Consider the following 14,261-nt stretch of genomic DNA (forward strand, 5'->3'; position numbering starts at 1 on the left):
AGCTGCAGCAGGCAGCGCTCACCTACCACATTTCCCTCACTTTTCAGGGATAAGTGCTTTAACTCATCAGTGTTCTCTCTTCAACACACCTGTGCTACACCAAGGACTTTGCAGGAGGCAAACAAATGGCATTGTCCCCTGGCATCATGTAGTCTTGGACGTGATTCTTTGGCAGTGCTGCAGCTGCACAGCCACCAAGCAGCCCTCCATGCCTAACCCCAATTCTCGCTCCCTCCCCGTCCTATCCTCTAATTTTCTGCCCCCATTAAGTGAAATTTCTTGGTTTGACATGTTTTTCCCTGCCATCCACTGGCCCAGATCTTGGCTGCTCTGTTCTGAGCACAGATGACTCCAGGCTGCAGTAGGGAGGTCACCTGGATCAGGAGACCCTCCTTGCTTGACAGATGTCCCTACCCTGGTTGGCAGCAGGTGCCAGAGGCAAAGGTCACCTTTCTTCTTCTTTGCCCTGGACTAGACTGTGTTCATTGCTTTGTGTGGCATTGGGCTAAACCCAGGTTTAAACTCTGTTCCAGAGGTTGCCAGAATTTGGTCTTTCCAGCCACTTTTGCGGATGTCTCAATCAGACCGCTGTGACCAAAATGTTGCAGCAAAACTTTATCAGTTATCCACGTCAACAATGGACAGAGTATGCCAAATGCCTGAGCCCTGAAATGCAGGAGGGCTATCACAGCCATATCCCCCACCCTGTGCTGTGTGTCTGGGTTTAATTGTGTATGCTCTTGTGAAGGTAGGCAGGGGATCATGTACACATGGCTGAGTTGCATCTCTTTAAGTGAAGGGGTTTGTTTTGTTTGCTTTCAGAGAAAGCAATGAAGTACTGACACTAATGGCATTTCCAGTACTGAAAATCCAGTGTCCTTTACTTATTATGTGTCTTCTGGCCGTTGAGAGAGGTTGGGGGTGGGGGTTGAGGTTGTGTCTTCAGCTGGGTTTCTGCCACACGGGCTTTTTTCTTCCTTATTTAAATGTAGGAATGTCTTCTATGAAGTGTATTGGCGGGAGAATTGGACACTGAATCCTTAAGCTACTAATACGGGAAGCGAGGAGTAAACACAGACACTAAGAGACCCTTTTGAGAATTTTAAGTGGAGTCACTACTTAAATAGTGTTGTAGGTACAGAGTATGGGGAAACTTTATGATTAAGTAATCTACTGTCGATGCAATTTTGCAAGTATTATTTTTACATCACTGTTGGGGTTATTAGTGGCATATATTTGCTGTTGATACTGAAAGAAATTTAATTAACTTTCTCTCCATCTGTATTTCTGCTTTTGGTGGCACTGACTGCTTGGCATTAGTCCTGGTGCTGCCAGGCAGGATGGCCTGGGAAGAGGGCAGAGGATTTGGGTATCGGAGAGCTGCGTTCTCTTGTGTAGCTCTACAAGTGATGGGCTGTGGTATCTCATCTGCCTCTCCAGACTGGTATCTGTTGCTTCTGTTTGATTAATGAGTGATTTTGGGGAAAGGACTTTTTCTTGTTTAATGTTTTTATGAGATGAGGCAGAAAACAAAAGACCTGAATATCTACTGCAGAACTGCTGTAATACAAATAATAGATAATTGCTTGCAGTTAATCAATTTTCTCTTTTGTGTTATTTTTCACACAGAGCAATGAGGCAAGAGAGAAGTTTTTAAAAACAGAAAAATGTGATTGCATAAACATCATTGTTGGCAGGAGGACTCAGTGGATTCAGGTAATAATGTGACACCACTTTTTATTATGGTTTAAAATCTGGCTGGGTTTCAGGCTACCAGTGGCCCTTTGTCAGGGGCTGAGGAGTAGAGGAAGGTGACAGGGTATAACAAGACCCAAGAGCTGGCTGTTAATTCATTCAGACCAGATGAGAGGGTGTGGGTGTTCCCACAGTGCTGGGGAGTGTTGCTGGGGCTGCAGTAGCTTCCTTCTTTATGTCAGGTTGTTGTATCTGAGACTGGGGTTTTTTTGTTGTTTTGTTGGGGATTTTTAATGGGTTTGTTTTTAACCCTAGGAGATTCTCTCCTTCGACCTCTTACAGCTCTGTTGCTGTAGGCGGGGAAGCTCCATGCCTGTTTCATGGAAGAAGGTCAAATGATTAGCAGTCCCTTCAGATTGCAGAACCCTGAATCTACGAATATTTCCCTCGAATTCCCCCTTTAAAAGGATTTCTGGATCAGAGCAGTTCATTATCTGCTGAAAAACCCAGACCTACACCTTTGCTGCTTTAGAGAACTACTGCTGGTTGTTTTCTGTGTGTAAATGAAGACAATTTCTCATTGCATGGTTGTAGGAAGCACAATGTGTGATGTTTAAGCATACTACTAATGTTTGCATCATATTATCTTGGAGTAATGGACTTGAACATATTTAGATCCTGTTTTGTAGGAAAAGTAAATTTCTACCTAAAGTGCATCTCTTATGGTTTTTAATCATTTTAATTATTTCCTTCACTGAAGGGGAGTGCAGAATGAAGGCGGGGGGAGTTTGCAGTGCTAATTGCACTCTACGTTTGTAATTGGGAGCAGATCCTATCCTCAATCTTCTTAGGCAATCCTAGTGAAGTCATCAGGCTTTTCACAAGCATATGGTTTTCCCCACGCCTGTTTGATTCTGGGATAAGGGCCTACAGTGTACTTTTTCGTTCACTCATTTCTCATACAGAGGAAGTTTGAAAAATATGCCTCATCTTTTCCAGTGTAGATTCTTGGTTTCTAGCAACAGTTGAAGAGGTTCTGCAGTATTTTATTGAGATAGCAAAGCTCATGGCCCTAAACTGAGCTGTTTCTGACTGGCAAATGCATTTACTTCGTTAGGTGCAAGGTGAAGAAAAAAGCAATTGTGGCTTTGCATTTGCCATAGTCATGACCAAGAAGGACGTTTAAAAAGGATATGAATGGGTGTGGGTTTGATATTTCCTAAGGCCAGCTTCTTTTTAGTATTAAATTGCATACTCCAGGAAGCTGGTTGCTGTATCAACATTGGTATAATGACACATTATTAAAAAAATCAATATCCAGTCATAGAAACAAGTCCTGGTGTAAGCAGTTGGGTGCTTACAGCTGTGATTTGTATGTATTTGCAAATGTAATGGGCTTTTTTTCCCCCTCGTAGCACTGGTAACTTGGATAAACACTGTATGTGTGACTCATTGCAGAGTATAAACTTACTTAAAGAAGCAAGTGTTGGATTTGCTGAATATCCTATTGCTTGCATCCCTGAATACTTACTTGCAATAGGTCATGATTAATCTTAAATTGGCCAACCTGAGGGGAAAATTACTGCTGATGTCCCATAGGTACTTCAAAAACAAACGGAATGATGGAAGTGCTTTAAAACATAAATAGTAGTTAGAATTCATAAAATCATAAAGCAAACATATGGTACAAGGCCTTCTGAAATATAACACTTGAAAGCTTTTTTTATCGTTTCAGAAAGAGCTTGTTTAGCTATCGCAGGAAAAGTAAATATTTTCATTCCTTTTTCTTCAGCGTGCTCTCATTCCATTTCTTCTTTTTTTCCCCCCTGGAGCATTCTTATTTTGGTGGGATGCAGGACCAACACCTGATGGGCGTACAAAGCCCTGCCTGAGAGCAGGAGATAAAACTGCTATTGGTCCTCCTGTTGTCAGGTACATTCTTGAAGCCCGTTTGCAGTGTCGGCACAGAGTTGATGTAATCCAAACTGAACGCTCGCTGTGCGCATGTGTGCATGAGCGAGATGTGATGGACACTGCAGCGGCTCCTGGACCACTCAAGAACTCACTTATTTTTTAATGCGATACCCCGGACATTGGTGATGAGGGATGCAGTGCCTGTGTGTGTTTGTGTGTGAGTGTACACATGTGTGTAGGGGTGTGAGCTCACGGAGGGCAGCACAATGCAGCATCCTCGCTCTTCTGGTGCATCTTTGGTGGAGTGGTCGTGATCTCCACTGCTTCAAGCCGTTAGTGGGACAGGGAGGTGAAGTTGGAAAGGGGTGAAGGAGGTAGATGGGGAGCAGAGGAGTGGGGAGCCGGGTGGGGACTGGGGGCCAGGGAGGAAGACACAGCTCCAGAGGGAGATACTCTGTGCTTTGCAGTTGCTTGTGTGGATAGAAACCAGATGGTGAGCTGGAACACCCGCTCGCTTGGGCGGCGGCGGAGCCAAACATATGGTTAATGGTTAGGAGAAAAAGCTTTTCGAGCCAGGGCTTTGCTGACTGCCTTGCATTACAGATTGTTGCAGTGTGTCATTACATTGCCAAACTAAGTGCTTAATACCCGCTGCGGGCACTGGGCAGGCATCTGCAGGAAGGATGCAGAGGCTCCCCGGTCAGGGCAGGAGGCTGACATCACGTACGGCCCCCTGCCACACCCCCCATGCCCCCTTTCCCCTCTGGAAACCCCATAAATCTCCCCATTTACAAGTCCAAGTCTACAGCAGGCAGTTTTCCTGCTCTGAGTATCTTTAATCCATTTATTTCCAGCAGTGTATGGTTGGTTTTGCCTTTTTTTGTGCTGCTTTTTTTTTTTTTTTTTTTTTTGTCCTCAAGCAGATGAGTTCACTGAGGCTGCAGCACCACACTTACATGTCCAGCATCTGAAGTTCCTGCTCTGGGATCTTTGGGCGACACCAGACCCCATGTTATCTAAGGAACTGCTGAGCTCATTCATCTCCTTTTCACGGCCCGCTTCCTTTTATTTTTAGCCAAATCCGTCAGGCCTGACAGGCGGGTAATTTGAGCCAGAGAAAGGGCAAAGCTCCAGGTCCTTTCCACAAAGCAATTCTTCTCCTCCCTCCTGGGAAGGCTCCAAACTTGGCCTGCTCCAGGCAGATGGATTTGTTGAGTCATGTGAGATCATTTACACAAAAACACAGTGAGGCAGTGAAAAGGAAAAAAAAAAAAAAAAGGGGAAAGAAAAAAGAGAAAAAGGTGGGGGGGAAGGGGTGGGAGAGCGTGCACTGCCGGGGCTGCTGTGAGCGTAGGAAATGTGCTGCGAGGCAGCTAGACAGAGGAATGCAGCAGATTCATTCTTGTATAAGGTAATGTCTCGTTTACAGTACAGGGTGGAGCCAGCACGGAGGAGAAATCTCTCGAAAACAGATTACTCATTTAAAACAAAAATTCTCCTTAAAATAAATAATAATAATAAAATAATAATAATAAAAAAACCCCCAAAACAACAACCCAACCGGCAAGCAAGTGGCGCACACAGGCGCGCAACAAAGGCAACGTTGTTGACAGCACCGGATTACAGTAGCGGTAAACTCTGGGCTGGGAGGTTGCTGGAAAATGAGTTTGCTCCATGATGCAACTGGAGTTTGCTTTGTCTGGCCGCCAGTGCAAGCGGTGTGGTGGAGACTGGGAGCCCAGCAGCAGCAGCAGGGCACATTTTGCTCCATCCAGGGATGGTTTCGAACAGTGGGGAGGGATGGAGCGAGCGGTTAAGAATCCTGAGCAGATAGGCTGGGGGTGCATCACTAACTGCAAAAACGAGGGGGGATATGTGTGGAGGGGGCAGGAGAGAACCTCTTCTTTCTTTGAGCTGATTGTGGCATCATGTTCATTGCATCAAGGAGTAAATTGCATTTATTCACTTGAATGTGAATTTTGTTTTCGTTTGCAACCTAAGCTAACCCCAGCATGTTGGGTTTTGGTTTTTTAAGTGGGTGGTAAGAGAGAACATGAAACTTGGAGCTTTTCAGATTTTGTTACATCCTAGAGAATTAGGTTGGGTTAATTTATGCGGTGTTCTAACAAGATGCGTTCAAACCTTTAAATAGACTGTATTTAAGTATTGTTAATATAACTCCCAGTTACTCCAGTTTTCTTAGCAAGGCTGTATCTGAATGTTACTGTTTTGTCCCAGCGGTGATTAAAAAGAACAGAAGTAGAAACTGGAACTGGAAATTGGTGGGAAACGTGCAATAAAACAAGTCCAGTGCAAAGTATTTCCTAAAATTCTCAGCAACAGTTAAGGAACTGGGGGGAGCATGTAAACAAGGGTTTGTATTTTAACATGACGCGTTGCCCTGCTGAGTAGTATCTTCTGCATTGCTGACTCCACAGCAGTGTCTGTTGAGATGCTTTCCTCTGGGGAGGGGAGGGTTTTTCTGAAGCTTGCCTCCCTCTGACTTGACCTTGTCTTTTCATTTTTCTCCTCCTGCTGCTTTTTTACACTTTTGTCTGAAAGACGGTTGGCTTTCCCAGCCACTTGCTCTGCTGGGCTGCGCCGCTGAGCACAGCACGTTCAGTGTTGGGAGAGCCTTCCCTCTGGGCTTACAGTTTTCTCACTTGGTGGAAGCCTTTTGTCTTGTCTGTCTCTTGATGAGGCCGCCTCGTTACTATGTACAAGGAGCACTTGGCAACACCCCAAGTCCCAGCTGGGGTCCTGCAGGGCACAAACCCCCGATGGGGTCCCTGACCATCAGCTGATGTCTGGTGTGAGGATCAGCAGAGGGATGTAAAGATGAGGAGTACAGCCAGGCTTGGGACCTAGATGGTGCAATAAGCTGTGGCCATAGCTCAGCAGCCTTTAATGGGGAATGGCTGTAGATTCATGTGAGATCCTTGGAAAGATCCTGGAGAAGGACAGCATTCTTATTTATTCTGTTTACATAATTACTGTAACTTTTTTTCCCTTTTTTTCCCAAAAACCTAATCATCCTACATTTTCTGTTGCTGTCAGCAACATTTCCTGTTGTTACCCAGAGCTGCAATTCCAGTTAAATTCTCACTTTGTAAAGCTAATCTCCCAGCAGTGAGTGTGGGATTTCCAAAAGAAAAGGCATTTGTGAAGAGCCAGTTTTTAAGATTTTTGTCTTAGTGGACAATTCTGCAAAACTCCTTTTTTAACTATTCACATTCATTACTGGTTGCAAGCTCTAGCTTCATCTCTATTTATGGCACTTAGAAGACTTGTAGGTTTTTCATTCCCCTACCCAGTGCCCCCGTCCTCAACGTCTCCTTTTTCCGCTTCAAAGATGCCACATGTGTTGCTTTTTGCATCTTTACGTCAGTCAACCAGCCCGACAAGGCAGGTTTCGGGAACTGTTTATGACCTGTCTATCGGGAAAATCAGCCTTACTCTTCCTTCCCCCTCTTTCACAGCCGCTCAACTTCCTCTACTTCTTCTTAAAGGGTGTTGATGCTATCAGCCCTCTAATTCTTTTATCTCACTTCTCCTATCGTTTCCATTCTTCTGTCTGTCTCATGATTAGACTAGAAATTTCTCTGGTGCTGCTGGCCTCTTCCCTCCTGGCACATACTGTGGCGCTGCCTCCTTTGGGATCTGAGGAGAGATGAGTATGGAGTTCATACGTGTTGAGTCATGTCCTGTGCTTGGCATCAGTTTGCAGAAGTAGAGGACATTGTCTATGGCAATTTTTCTTTCAATTAGTCGCTTTGAGCTACTAATTCTCTTCATCCTAGGTTGGAGGATGAGCAGGAGGTCCCCACCAAGGCTTGGGAAGGGAGGCACTGAGAACCTTCTTCTCAGATTGCTCAACCTTCTTATGTTGTGCCAAGGAGAGATGCGCTAGGAGAGAGGTGACCCTCTATGTTTGATGTCACATTATCCTTTTGACAGGACAGGATAGTGATTCTCTCCCTCAGAAAACTTAGGCAAACTTTATAGGAATCTGCATCTAAGGTGATATCTAAGGTGAATGGGGCAAATGTTCGTTTATGGGACTTAGGAAATAACCTCAAAATAAATAACTCCCTCGCCTGCCTTCCCCCAGCAGAAAATTTTGGAAGTTATAGTGTGGTAGTGGCAATGTCCTCTTTGTTATGTGTTCATCCAGAGGGCATTTCAGGGGAGAGACAAGATTTACTCTAAAGAGATTAACCTAGGTTTCTGTGGAGCTTTAAATCTATGTAAATTTCTCTCGTCCAGCAATGAATTGGTGTAGCAGTGAAGTGCACGACTGTTTGTAATCTATTCGAAACCTAGCTGTTTTCTGGATGCAGCCAAATCCCATTAACTGTGATTTCCCTGCTTCCTTTTTCCTCCTGTCGAGCCTTCTGGATAGCGGCTTTTCTTAACAGCTTGTTTGTAGAATCTGCTCCGAAAATCTCCAGTGGCTTCCCTCTTCTCAAAGCAAGGGAAACTCCAGGAGCAGCTTATTACCTGCTTATCATCCAGTTTCCATTTCTGTTAGAAGGTCTCCGTTGGCCGTAGACCAAACAAGGTTAAATCTCTTTGCCTTCCACGTGGTCAAGCACAGTGGAAATAAAAGTTCTTTTGGAGATTAAACTTAACAGGTTGATTAAGTGATACATCAGTCTGCTACTTTGTATATAAAATTCCCTTCTTAATTCCCTTGGAGTATCCTTAGGGAACCTTAAAAGTTGTCTGAAAGTTGCTAGCAAGGATGTCCAAGCACCCTCTGACAGTGCCTTTGCAGTAGCAGGTTTTCAAGTCTGTGTTAAAAAATAGCAAGTTGTTTTAAGGCTCTGTTCATTTCGTTAGCTTTTCACTGATAGCTCCTGTAGCATTACTAACTGCTAATGTGATCCTTTAGTTTTTTGCCTTGATTTTGTTACAAATTAAATTGGTGTCAGCAAAAGCCACTTCTGATCAGATGCTGTAGATATATCTTTTTTTTAACCTCTTTGCAGCCTTTGTACAATTAATGGGAACATACTGTTGCTTCTTGGTAAGTTCATTCATGATTAATAGCTATTTGTGAGCCATATTTGGCTTTTAAGTGGATGTATCACAGCTCTTGAAGCATTTTGGTGGCTAAATAGCTGGGATTAGACACTCCAGTTGCTCTTGCCAATTGTTTTCCTGTGTTCATACTGAACTCTGTGTGTTACAAAAATATTTTTAGTTATAGCCTTGTCAGATTTGTTTAAGGGGAAGAAATGTCCTCATGTTTCAGAGAAGTTTATCTGGGAGTGAGTGGAATTATATTAATGTTGTTTCTCACTTGATCACATTCTAAGTGCTAAGATGAAAGGCCCACTATTACTTGCAAAAGTAAGACTTGCTTTTTAAGGAGTGGTGCAATTTATCTTCTGTATCTGCTTCACTAATTGTAGCCTGTGAAGACCCTAAAGAGTCCTGCTGGTCAACGATTTCCTTACTGCAACCAGTGAAAAATCCGATTTAAAATGTACTTAACTGGTGCTCCATTCCATATTTTAATACCTCTTAATTACTGTGGTCACAGCATAAATAAATACATTTGATTGCTTACTGCATTATGCAGATGTTGGATGCCTTCCTCCCTCATCAGAATACTCCTTTTATCAAAGATAGCTGCTGTCATGGAGCCCCAAGCTCTTGATTAGGTAAAAGGGAATACCATACATGGGAAAATAAATCAGCACCCACAAGGTAGCTTCTTACTAGAAAGTAATGAGATTTCTATTAGAAAATTCAGCTTGTTGTTTTCTATACTTTTTCAAAATTAATAATGAAATACTGAAAAATAATCTTGTTGTGCATTCTGGGAGGATGACGTAAGTCATTAACATGGGATATCTGTCTATTTAGTTTTAAGTTAATTACTAATTGGCTTCCATGTAGTACTGTGAATGGGTTTGAAGCCCCTGTGGTGGGCTTGGACTAGTCTGGACCAGCACAGACTCGTTGCTGCCCTTCTCTGTGCTGTTTCACTACGGTTAATGGTGTCGGAAAGGATGGCAGAACCCAGATAGTTATGATTAAAGAATTCTTCTCCTGGGATGCATCACCTGGGCAAGGGCTTCACCAGCATCAGTGAAGCCCTTTTTGCAGCCAGTGATGTTGCAGGCAGCGGGACCACATGGGGAGGACGTCGTGGGTAGCACTGCAGTGCTGAGGGTATGGGTGGCACAGCCAGACCTGCTCAGCTGTCGTTTTGAGAGCAAGAGGTTAAAAGGACAAGGGTAAACCACGGTCTGGAACAGACTCTTGCATGTGGCGGATCTGTTCTTGGGTGACACTCATCTGGTTGCGCAGCTTAAGTGCAGCAGGAGTTTCACCCCTGCCCACAGGCTGACAGTCACACACTCAATGGGAAGTTACTTTTCTGCTGGGTTTTGCCCTGTGTAAATGTTGTCATTAGACGTAACAGAAAATTAAGGGGCAGCGGTTTGTGGGGCCTGTTCACCATTTAAAATAAATCTTCCATGATTAATTCTCCATGGGGCAAAGGGAGAGAGGGGTTTGTGCCCTTAAAGCTGGAGAATTTTCAATATTTAATGCTAATTTTAACCCTGGAGTGAGTTAAGTAGAGTGAGTTAAGTAGAGCTCCAAGTGCTGCAGTTGGCCTTCAACAGGAAACACTGGATAGCATTGCTGGAAGAGTGGTGACAGCAGGGAGTTCCCATGTGCATGCAGTGGCACTTCTAGAAGAACTAAAGGTTGGTATTTCCAAACAAGTGGAAATTCACGTGAATTGGTGACACATATTTTGGTTTTCAGTACAGTAGGTGGCAGGAGAGACAAAGTGACAGCTTGGCTGGGGTGGCTGTCCACTTGCCGCAGTAACAAATGATGGTCTACCCCTGCTACTGTGGAATAAATGTGACATTGTATTGCCAGGTGTTTAGTGAGGTCTTTCCTCTGGTGTGATCAGCACAGTGCCATAACAAGACGGGAGTATTTGATACACATATTGCAATGTCCCTGTGTTAAATGCCAGAATGTGTACTTGTCGTGTTTTTGTACAGTGTCTTCTGGGACATTGTACATAGAGATTTTGTGGCAGTCTACACCAGTCCCAGTTACGACTGCTCATTGTCTTTATCTTCCTACATTGTCCTTGGCCAGGACTCGCCCCGTCCCTCTTGTGCCAGTGCTGCTGCTTATGGAGCTGACCATAATCTACTTGATGGGGTGAGGCCAGTCAAGTGTACTAAGCTAAAGACGTGGTTGGACTTTGTACAACTCAGCAGATGTATCTCACCTCATGGCAGTGAAACCAGTGTTGAGGTAAAGAAGTAAGTGATAGGAAAAGGGACTGAGAAATTCAGGCAATAGAGTGCACCTTTGATCAGCCCTGTCAGACAGGGTAGAAGACAGTGAAGTAGACACCAGCAACTTCTCTAAGCCAACAGCTGATATTCTGATCTGTAGTTGCATAAAATAGTCTTAAAAGCCTGAAAAACTTTTTAAGTACATAAGAGTGTTTCCTGATGGAGAGGCAAACTGAAGAAGTGAAATTAGTGGCATTTTCTCTTTGTCTCTTAGACATATGTCTCCTTTTTTAGGTGAAGAGGATATTCCTCATCCTACTTCAGTTAAGGTGAACAGATTGTTTCCTTCTTTATTTATGGGAGATTTGGTCTCCCGGTACCCCAAGGACAAAATCTGCTCTGGTGCATGTGTAACTTGAGCAATGTCAATTTGTAAAACAGAAGGTGATTTGGCTCTGGGTTTGTAACTGGAGAAAGAAGAGCTTTTGTCCATTGAGTTATAGGGAAATTAGTGTATGGCTAAAATATGCCCACCTGTTTGCTGTGCTTTGTTCACAGGGATCGTTCCCTGAAGAACTTTCGGTCCTGGAGGAAACAACTTCATTGTGCAGGCCTGCCTTAGAGCCAAAAAGAGCAGATAGTATTTGACTCATACTTGTCAGAAGAATCTTCAGTATACATACAAACTTCCAATGATGACTGTAGTCCTCTTTTTTTCTGTATTTGGACATAAACTTTGAATTCTGGCATATCAAAATGTGCATGTATAATGGCCTAAATTTTGCATCTTCATAAGATGTCACACCCTGTTGCTCTACTCCATGACTTAGATTCTGTTTCTGTGACTTCTGATTTTGTAAGATTGTTGTCAGTGTTTTTACAATTAATTAATGCTGGTTTTTTCATTGACGGTGACTGAAAATTGAACTGGTGTTTTACAGCTTGTTAGCATAATGTAGTAGCAAGGACGAGACATCTTTTGTCTTTGCTGGAGAGCCTGGCTGCCCCACAGACAGAACCTGAGCACTTCATACTGATGAGAAATGAAGGCAGGAACATGGTGATTTATTGAAGGTCATGGAGGGAAGCTGGAAGGTTGAGACCTAGGTCTCTTCTACCCCAACCCAGGAAGCTGAATCCTGTGATTTCTAGCATGGTGAAGTTTACTTCCTCTTCCTCTGAGCATGTGAGACTCTTCCCATTGGAAAAATATTTGTTCTTGTCACGGCAGGTACAGACACGCGTTATAAATTTGGTACCAAGTTTGACTCATTGCCACAAAAAAGGCACATTTAGAGAGTAACTAGCTATAGCTGTGTTGTGCAGAATGAAAAGGGGAAATGGTCTGAGGGGCACAAACAACAGTTAGTAACTGCTATGTTGTTGCTTCACATACTCAGCTCTCTGAGTTGTATCTGGACCAGAGGAGAGACCTGGGTGTACACTGGGTTTAAGCAGCTTTTGGACTTTAGGTCCTTGCACCCAAGATGGGTTTTTTCTCACAGAAAAGTCGTTTGTAAAGAATGGGGTCTTGTTGGCCAAATTTTCCTTGAATGAGCTGTTACCTTGCAGATACTGGTATGCTGACAGAAATGGTGTGACTGCAAATAGTTAATTGGTTCTGTAACCAGATTTAACTCTAGAGGGCTCTACTTGGTGAAGAGGATCAGGAAGGAGTTCCTATTATTTTAAAGCAAAAGCTGTCTGAGGCTAATTATGAAAAACATGCCAAGTTGAAATACTCATTTTTTAAAATGAATTTCCATAAGCAGGTCATAGACGGTTTATGCTGCACTGAAAGAAGTCTGACTGCACTTTAATGTTGATACCTGGATTGGTGATTAGGAAAAGATTGTTAAACAACTGGTGTTTAAATACCAGTACAGCTTCATTGTAATAATTTCCCCAAAGGCACATCGGTAATTCTGCTAAATAGAGAGTTTAATAGACTTTAATAATGTGTACTTGGGAGACCCTATACACAAAGGAATAATGCATAAAACATTCATTATTGTAAACTGCTACCTTTGCATGTAGAGAGGAATCTGTTGGAGGAAAACGGTTGTGTTGAGTGTGGTAACAAGTCAGAGGGTGTTAACAGACAGAAGTCATTGTCACCCCCTTACCTAATTCATCTGCTGTGATTGAAGTTGCATCGTTTTACTCAATAGTGAATGAATTATTCAAGGTAGACGTTAGTTTATTTTCTGAGAAGCCCTTTGAAAGCTCGTGGGACATGGCCATAATGGTTCATAGGGCTTTGTTTTCTTTGTAACGCTGATTTAGTGTCAAGAGAAGAGGTACCTGGTAGGAAGCATTGCATAGCCCCATTTTAAAAATTGACATAAGAACGTTAACATTATAACAATGCAAAGCAGCCTTAGCAAGTGGCTCTAAGTGAGTTTAGTGTTGTATTTTGATTTGTTTTCACTAAGCTGCTGCTGATCGCCCTGATGGCGAACAGGCAAGAAGAAGGAAGGAGCAGATGCTTTTGGTAGTACAGTTAGGCATTTATCTCTTTTAATGAGGTAACATCATTAGTGCTGACAGAGTGCTGCAAATCCATACATGTAATGGACTGCTGCTGTCTTTCAGTGGTGCACAGGCTGTTGTACTTCTGAGCATTTGAATTTGCTGAATCACAGGTCAGGCTTTATCTCCTGTCTGATGCTGGGTTGCATTTTTTGGTGGTTTGTTTTTATTTTGTTTGTGTTGGTTTGTTTTAACCATTTTATTTCCTCTTCCCTCCCTCCCCCCCTTCCCCCTTCCCCCCCCATTCCACTTTTGCCTTTAATGTCTGGGAACTGAAACACTCCAGGATATGTGTTGGGGCAAGTGTACCCATTTTCCAAGCATAGAAGCTGGTTGAAATGCCACATGTGTCTATGGCAGTGCAACGACCTTCTTTTTAACTGGAAAGAGTGAGGTTAGTTATATCTCTTTGAGCCTTATTTCTTTTGCCTAAGATGGCTAGAGGGCTTGGGTTGGATGTTATTTTTTTTTTTTCCTTCGTCCTCTGCCTGTTTCCTTTAGAGCAGTGGCATAATGTCAGCCACACTAATCATGTCAGCCAGTGACACTGATGTTCAGTAACAAAGAGCTGCAGAAAAAGGGAAAGAGCCAGCTGTGGCACTGGACAAGGAGCAGCAGCAGTTGGAGGGGAATCTACAGGTTAGAGCATTCCTCTGTACAAAATTTATCACTCTAAAAGTCATGTGGACAGTTGTATTCAAGGTGTCCAAGGGAAAAAATGAGATGTGTGTCAATGCATATGTGTCCTTTATGTCTCACTTTTCAAATGGTAAGCATTACAGCACATGACTGTAATAGTATCAAAATAGCAAAACTTCAACCAAATAAATCTAAATTTTA

At 43.2% G+C, this 14,261-nt stretch overlaps 1 protein-coding gene across 5 annotated transcripts in view; it reads left to right on the forward strand.

Moving 5' to 3' along the window:
- BACH2 (BTB domain and CNC homolog 2) overlaps positions 1–14,261 on the forward strand; it is a 184,241-nt gene that overhangs the window by 42,014 nt on the left and 127,966 nt on the right. For 4 of the 5 annotated variants that reach the window (XR_010720074.1, XM_066179550.1, XM_066179551.1 and 1 more), the window contains one exon: positions 1,630–1,716. The gene's annotated coding sequence lies outside the window, so the exon portion shown is untranslated. Of the gene's footprint in view, positions 1–1,629; positions 1,717–2,010; positions 2,473–14,261 lie in introns of those variants that run through there. The other variant, XR_010720073.1, reaches the window with a different exon arrangement.

Source organism: Chamaea fasciata, unplaced genomic scaffold (assembly GCF_029207755.1).
Source record: "Chamaea fasciata isolate MVZ Bird 193981 ecotype frontalis unplaced genomic scaffold, bChaFas1.0.hap1 SCAF_3, whole genome shotgun sequence".
In the NCBI taxonomy this organism is placed as follows: domain Eukaryota; kingdom Metazoa; phylum Chordata; class Aves; order Passeriformes; family Sylviidae; genus Chamaea; species Chamaea fasciata.